Source organism: Bacillus rossius, unplaced genomic scaffold, assembly GCF_032445375.1.
Source record: "Bacillus rossius redtenbacheri isolate Brsri unplaced genomic scaffold, Brsri_v3 Brsri_v3_scf116, whole genome shotgun sequence".
NCBI lineage: Eukaryota > Metazoa > Arthropoda > Insecta > Phasmatodea > Bacillidae > Bacillus > Bacillus rossius.
Genome location: NW_026962190.1, coordinates 66158 through 73403, shown reverse-complemented (window position 1 = coordinate 73403; position 7246 = coordinate 66158). Strand labels below are relative to the sequence as shown.

At 39.5% G+C, this 7246-nt stretch overlaps 1 non-coding gene across 1 annotated transcript; it reads right to left on the bottom strand.

Moving 5' to 3' along the window:
- Positions 1 to 1772: 1772 nt before the first annotated feature.
- Positions 1773 to 1891, bottom strand: LOC134543526 (5S ribosomal RNA). Its single transcript, XR_010077016.1, has one exon. It is a non-coding gene; the product is annotated as a 5S ribosomal RNA (ribosomal RNA).
- Between the last annotated feature and the right edge of the window lie 5355 nt (positions 1892 to 7246).

The window sequence follows — 7246 nt, the reverse complement described above, 5'->3', positions numbered from 1 at the left end:
GTGATTGCGTGTGGTAAATTGTGCTAGGTTAATTACCGCAAAACTCCACTGTGTGCAAATATGTAGTGTGTCGCTGTATGCAAATATTTGGTATGTCTTTTTTTTTTTTTTTTTTTTTTCAGGCAATACACACTTTGAATTTTACACAATTTCGATGCTGCAACCTAAGTGTATACATGCGAATAGGATTGCTTAAATGAAAAAGTAAAGTAGGAGGTAAGTGCAAATGTTTCCAGGAGGTTATGCACACACAATCTATTTTATGAATTAATAGTTATTATCTAAGAAAATGATAGAAGATTATAAATAATGTGTGCAGAATAATACAGAATTTGCATGTTACACAAAAAAAAATATATATATATATTCCAAATATTGTTAGCAAAATGCACCTAGATTAGTGAGCTGGATTTTTTTTTTTTTTTTGTATTTTTGTTCTGTTGATCCCACGTGGAGTCAAGGCTCCGGGATATAGAACATGTATGTGCAGACAATTAATATTTACATGATGCAAGTTACCAAGAAAAAAAATTTCAAAAAAAAAAAATACATAACATGTTACACAATTTAACTTTATGCAAAACATGAAGCAGCTGTTATCACAAGTCCATTCAACAAATTAACAGTTCAATTTCTCTATTATCAATCAAATTAAAGAATAGCTTCAGAGGGTAGGTAGGATATTCTAGAAGAATTTTTTTTACTGTTTTTTTTTTTAATACTGGTAAATTGTTTTAGTTATTTTCTGTGATATTAAGTTGTAAAGTTTTACTCCCAAGTAATTTAGTCCATTTTCAAATCGCCTAGTGTTATGTTCAACTATCCTCAATTTACTAGCATTTCTGGTGTTATACCTATGTGCGAATATCTAAAAAAAAAAAAAAAAAAAAAAAATAATAATTTTTTTTTTCTTCTTTTTCTTAAGAATGAATAAAAAGTTTCTAGAACGTATTCATTTATGGCAGTCAGGACTTTAAGTTTTTTGAATTTTGGTCTGCAGTTAGATGATTTTTTATCTTTTGTTATTATTCTAATAGCTCCTTTTTTTTTTTTTTCCCCCAATGTTATATGGCAGAAAGAGTAGAGCTATGGCTACTGTGACATCATGCATTGATGGGAAGGTTATTGTTGGATAACAAAAATTTAGATGATATAATTTTTATTTTTTTCCATACACAACACATTGCAGGTACAATTTTACAGGTTACAGCTGTACCACCTCTAGTATTGCTGCCGACCATCCAACAAATGAGCACACTAAACAGGCATTGATGACATTGTTATCAACGTCTTTTTGAATCTCTCATTATTATACATAACTGCCCACTGAAACAGAGAAACTTCAAAATAGGTGTGTGTGTGTGTGTTTATATATATATATATATATATATATATATATATATATATATATATATATATATATATATATATATATATATACATATATACATACATACATACATACATACATACATACATACATACATACATACATACATACATACATATACACTTATCTATTTATTTTTTCACTTTGAATTTTGTATGAGGTATACACATGCAAAGATTCACAGCTGCTGCTGGGTGGGTGAGTGAGTGAGTGATTGATTGATTGATTGATTGATTGATTGATTGATTGATAGAGAGTGAGTGTGTGTGTGTGTGTGTGTTAGGGGGGGGGGGGGGGGAAATGTGGTGATTGTGGGGGAAAAAAAAATTTAAAATTGAAATTTTTAAAAAAAAATTTTTTTCTGTAGGGTGCAAAATAGTAGTGCCAACGGCACGTGGTGTTCCCAAGCGGTCACCCATCTAAGTACTAACCACGCTCGACGATGCTTAACTTCGGTGATCGGACGAGAACCGGTGTGTTCATCGTGATATGGCCGTTGGCAATGATATAGATGTTTTTTTTTTGCAGTTTGTATTTGCCACTCGAAATAGCTATACCAGGTGTGATTGTTACAAACAACAGGAGAAATCGTGTAATGAACACTCTTTTACTTCCCCCCCCCCCCCCCCTCCCCACACACAACACCCACCACCCTCACCATCCCAACCACCAAAGCCCTCTTCAAAATACACTCTCACACACACACACAAACCCACACTCTATAACTGATGAACATTACCATAACTTCTTAAAGCCATTAGATAATATTTAACTCAAGAAAGGTATTGTGATATGTTTAAAGAAAGAAAGGTGAAACCTTTAACTTTACCAGCAGGTATTAGTATCACTGAGGTATCTTCTAGGTTGTAGCAGCAATAGTAGTAATAATAATAAAATTAAATAAGGTAATAAAAAAGAAAAGTTATACATGTGATCAAATCATGAATGTATAAAACTGGAATGAATTTAAATTTTTTTTATTTTTCTTCATAGGCTGTTTTGAAATTGATGAGTAAGTGCCTCTTCTTTTAAATTTTTTAATGCTGAACACTGTTACATAAGAGATGAATGTTTAGAAAATTTAAAAAAAAAAAAAAGCTAGCCCAGCCCCCTCCCCCCCTCACACAAAATCCAAACAAAAAAAAAAACACCCTCCTTCAAAACATCACATAATCATCCAGCCAGCAGTGCAGACGAGAAATTTGCACTCGGGGCCGCCATTTTGACGATAAATTCTTGCATGGCACACCAAAGGTAGGAAAGAATTTAAAAAAATAAAAATAATGGGCGAGCACCCTCGCGTCTGCCTGTAGAAAATGAAGTTAAAAGTAACATAACCTAAAGACAGGCACACACTAGGGTGCTCCCAGGCGGTTGAGAAATTTTTTCCCGCCAAAAGACTTATATATATTATTTATTTTACTGTTTTTGGCAGGGGGCTATGTCGGTCTGTGTGCAAAGTAGTTCCTACTCCCGCCGCCAGGAGCGCGCGCGGTGGGTAGCGATGTTGTTTTTTCTGCTTTCATTTGTTTATTATTTAGAGGGTTAATGCTATGTAAATGTACGCAAGTTTGGTTATGTGTCGGTAGTTGTGCGAGATTTAATTTCCGAAACGAAATTTGACTTTCATCGGCCTGCATTTCTCACTTATTCGGAAAATACATGTGTGTTTATGTATGTATAATAATCGAGTGATTTTGTAATAATTTGGAAGTTTTGTTTGCGTGTGCGATGTGGGGAAGAAAAGGTGTGCACACGAGTCCTAGGGCTATATTTTTTTTTATTGCGAAATATTTACTTCATGTGGTGAAAAATTTTAAATTATTTGTGATGCAAGTGAAATTTTTTTTTTTTTTTTCAGTTGGGTGATGTGTTTGTCCTCGTTTGTGTGCAAGGAAGCAAACATGCTGAAGGTAAGGGGCCATAAATGACACTTTAAAATATTAGTTTACCATTAATTTTGGTTAAATATTAAATTGCCATATAAGTAAAATCATGTCAACTGTTGTATTCCACCCAGTATAAGCTGTTAGTAATGGGTACTTAATATAAATAGAATAAATGTAAGCATTTTCGTCTGCATGAAAATTCACTTTTTTTTTGGATCCATTTGTACTGTGGGTAGTTAAATAGTACATTATGTTGTTTTTACTTCGAAGTACAAAACATCTTGTGCATGATTGCAAATTCAAACGCAGTTAAGCATAATATGAATTCGAATTATGTGTGTGTGTGTGTGTGTATATATATATTTTTTTTTTTTTTTTTTTTTTTTACTGTGTCCAGTTTTAGCACAAATGGAATTATTTTCAAAGTGAATCGATGCAACTGGTCTTTGCCATTAATATTGATATATGATCTAACTAAATTAAATAGAAAGGATTTTTTTATTTATTTTTTTATATATATAAATATATTTGTAGCAATGTACTAATGACCACAGAAGTAAGCAAAAAAAAAAATATATATATATATATCTCAGCCAGTAAACCATGCGTCTTAAAGACTTTTTTTAATGAAAATATTTCTGCCTTGGTTAAGCTTACATTTACTATCATAGGGATTGAGGGAATTGTAGAACAGCAGCAGAAGCATTTCCTTTCATGATCATGTTCTTGGTCCTGAAAAGGACCGTTTATGTAAGCATGTGCACACCAGACCTGCTCACTTGGAGCTGGTGTATTTGGTGACAGCCTTGGTGCCCTCGCTGACAGCGTGCTTGGCCAGCTCCCCGGGCAGCAGCAGTCTCACGGCCGTCTGTATCTCGCGGCTGGTGATGGTGGAGCGCTTGTTGTAGTGGGCGAGGCGGCTGGCCTCTGCCGCGATGCGCTCGAAAATGTCGTTCACGAAACTGTTCATGATGCTCATGGCCTTAGATGATATGCCAGTGTCCGGATGAACTTGCTTCAACACTTTGTAGATGTAGATTGCGTAGCTTTCCTTCCTCTTGCGCTTCTTTTTCTTGTCGCCCTTCGAGATGTTTTTCTGGGCCTTGCCCGCCTTTTTGGCTGCCTTACCGCTCGTCTTGGGGGGCATCGTAGGTCTGAGCTGTGCCGCTGTCGCTAGATGAGTGAGACGGGAATTTTTTTTTTTTTTTTTTTTTTTTTTTTTTTTTTTTTTTTTTTTTTTTTTTTTTTTTTTTTTTTTTTTGCAATAGCCCCTCCACGCTAAAGCCAGTCCCACACAACCGAAGTGATTGTGGGCCCTCCTATAAAAATGGGAGTGATGTGACGAGAGGAAATTTATGCGTGCCAGGTGGGACCTATACGCTTACTTTAAATACTGAAAAAATGCCAGTGCCACTCCCCACTCCTGCGGGGGAGGGGGGAGTAGCGCGGCGACGTGCGTCTGGCGCGAAGCAAGACTGCAGGAGCACGGGAATTAGTGCTCCGGCAGGCATAGGGGTTTAGCAAATGGGTTGGCAGCAGTAAACCAGCGATCGCACTGGAGGAAACCTGCTACCCGGTAGTGAAAATGTCCGCCCGGATATCCCAGAGGGGAGGAGGGGGAAAATTGGATAAGGTATAACGCATCTGCCTGGGATGGCCAGATGCGTTATGTTGGTGTAACCTGGTTACTTGTACATGGCAGGAACATGGAATTTGAAGATTGGTCTCAGCAACGCCGAGTGCGCCAGTCCGTCGGCGCGACCTGCAACTAAAATAACATAAACGTAAGAGTACACAGCACATGATGATTCATGCTGCGAAATTACAGGAGATCGTGCAGTGGGGACCTGACACAGGCACTGTGGTTGGCGTCTCTGTGACACATAGGACGGGGTTGTTAGATTTTATGACGAGAAAAAATGTTTAATCGTAGCACTAAAATCTAACACTGTGAAGAAATAACACTGAAAGAAATTTTATTTATGTTGCGAAAGAATTTTTGTAACACTAAATAATTTTTAATGGGTTTTGGTGTGGCAATCTTGGGGAGAAAATGATGTACTCTGCAGTCGGCGAGTCGCTGTGGTAGGGGAAGGGAGTTGCTAAAATTAGGACGAGAAAGAATATTAATCGTAGCACTAATATCTAACACTGGGAGGAAGGAACACTTGGGAATATTTAATTTTACGTTGCGAAATAATTTTTAACACTAATTATATACAGTGGGTGCTGTGGAGGGCAAACTTGGGGAGAAGCTGACGATCTCTGCTGTCGGCGCGCCGCTCACATGGCTGCAGGCACTATGGGCGGTGTCTCTGCATACACTGTAGCGAAGCACAAGGCAGAAGATCGTTGGAATGTGGTGTGATTGATTGCGTGAGAGTTGCTAAATTCGATGGTAAAAGACCGAAGCACTAGGTGTAGTGCAGAAAAAGTTGTAATGAAAACTGAAGTGACTTCTCTGCGCGGGCGCACGGGAATGGAAATAAGTGAAAGTTTTCTATACCGTCCGCAACCGCGCGCGACTACCTCGAGCCACGCCCCCTCGCGCGCTCGCAGCCAATCAGCGCTGTTCCGGTCGGTGGTTGTGAATTTCTTGTGTGCGCTGCCGCGGAATTACGGCGGCTTCTCGCACAACACGTGTTTTGGTCTCTTGTGTGTTCTTGAATCTTCAGGTTTATATTTTCCAAGGCTACGAATGAGTGGATTGGAGTGTGTGGCAGATTGGGAATAAAAAGATGACGATAGTTTAAAGTATATTCGCTGAAGTGTGTCCATGTGCAGCTCCTTGTGTATGAGTGCTGTGGGGACATAGATAGGCACTTGTGCGACTCTTCTGAGAGCTTTATTTTGCGCAGATTGCAGTGAGCGGAGATTTGTGTTGGAGGCATAGCTCCAAGCTGGGGCTGCATAGGTCATAATAGGCCTTATACATGCCTGATATAAAAGCTTACCGTTTGTTGTGGAGATGCTGCTCTTGTGATTTAGGAGAGGATATAATTGCGCGAGCCTCGCATAGGCCTTGGCTCGTTTGTTTTGAATGTGTTGTTTCCATGTAAGCCTGGCATCCATGAGTACACCCAGGTATTCCACACAGGGGTAGAAAGAGATTGCGGCATTGAAAAGTGATAGTTGTGGCAGATGTTCTGGAATATGGCGCTTGGTAAAAATAATGGCCTTTGATTTTCCTACGTTGACTGCAGTTTTCCACTTTGTAAACCATTGCTGCAGTAGGTTTAGTGCTGCCTGTACTCTCTGCAGTGCAGCCGCAGGCCTCACAGAGCTTGAATATAGCATCGTATCATCTGCATAGCACGCTACTTCTACCCCCTGTGGGAAGGCTGGGAAGTCTGCCACATAGATGTTGAATAATAAGGGGCCTAGAACACTGCCCTGTGGTACACCAGCCTTGATGGTACGGCGTGTAGAGGTGGCACCTGGGATGCAGGCATGGAAGTGTCGTTCATGTAGGTAAGAATCTAGTGTGCGGACATATGTGTCAGGGATGTGTGCTGTGTGAAGTTTATAGATTAGGCCTTCATGCCACACACGATCGAAGGCCTTTTCTATGTCTAGAAATGTCGCAGCAGTGTACTGTCTCCAGTCAAAGGATAGTGTGATCTGTTCAACTATCCGCACCAGTTGGTGGGTTGTTGAGTGCCCCGCTCTGAAACCGAACTGGTAGTCAGGGAGAGTGTGATTTTGTTCCAGATTTTGTTGGATGCGGCTGGTGAGGATTTTCTCAGCTATTTTTGAAAGTGTATTGAGGAGGCTGATGGGACGATAGCTGTTAGGGAGGCGGGGATCTTTACCAGGCTTGGGGAGTAGGATGACTTTGGCGTTTTTCCACACAGTTGGCCATGTATTGGTGTTTAGTATGCCATTTATGCAGGTGGCTATTGCCTGCAGAGCTGGGTCCTGTAGTTGTTTTAGGACGATCGTAGGTATCTTGTCCATGCCAGGTGCC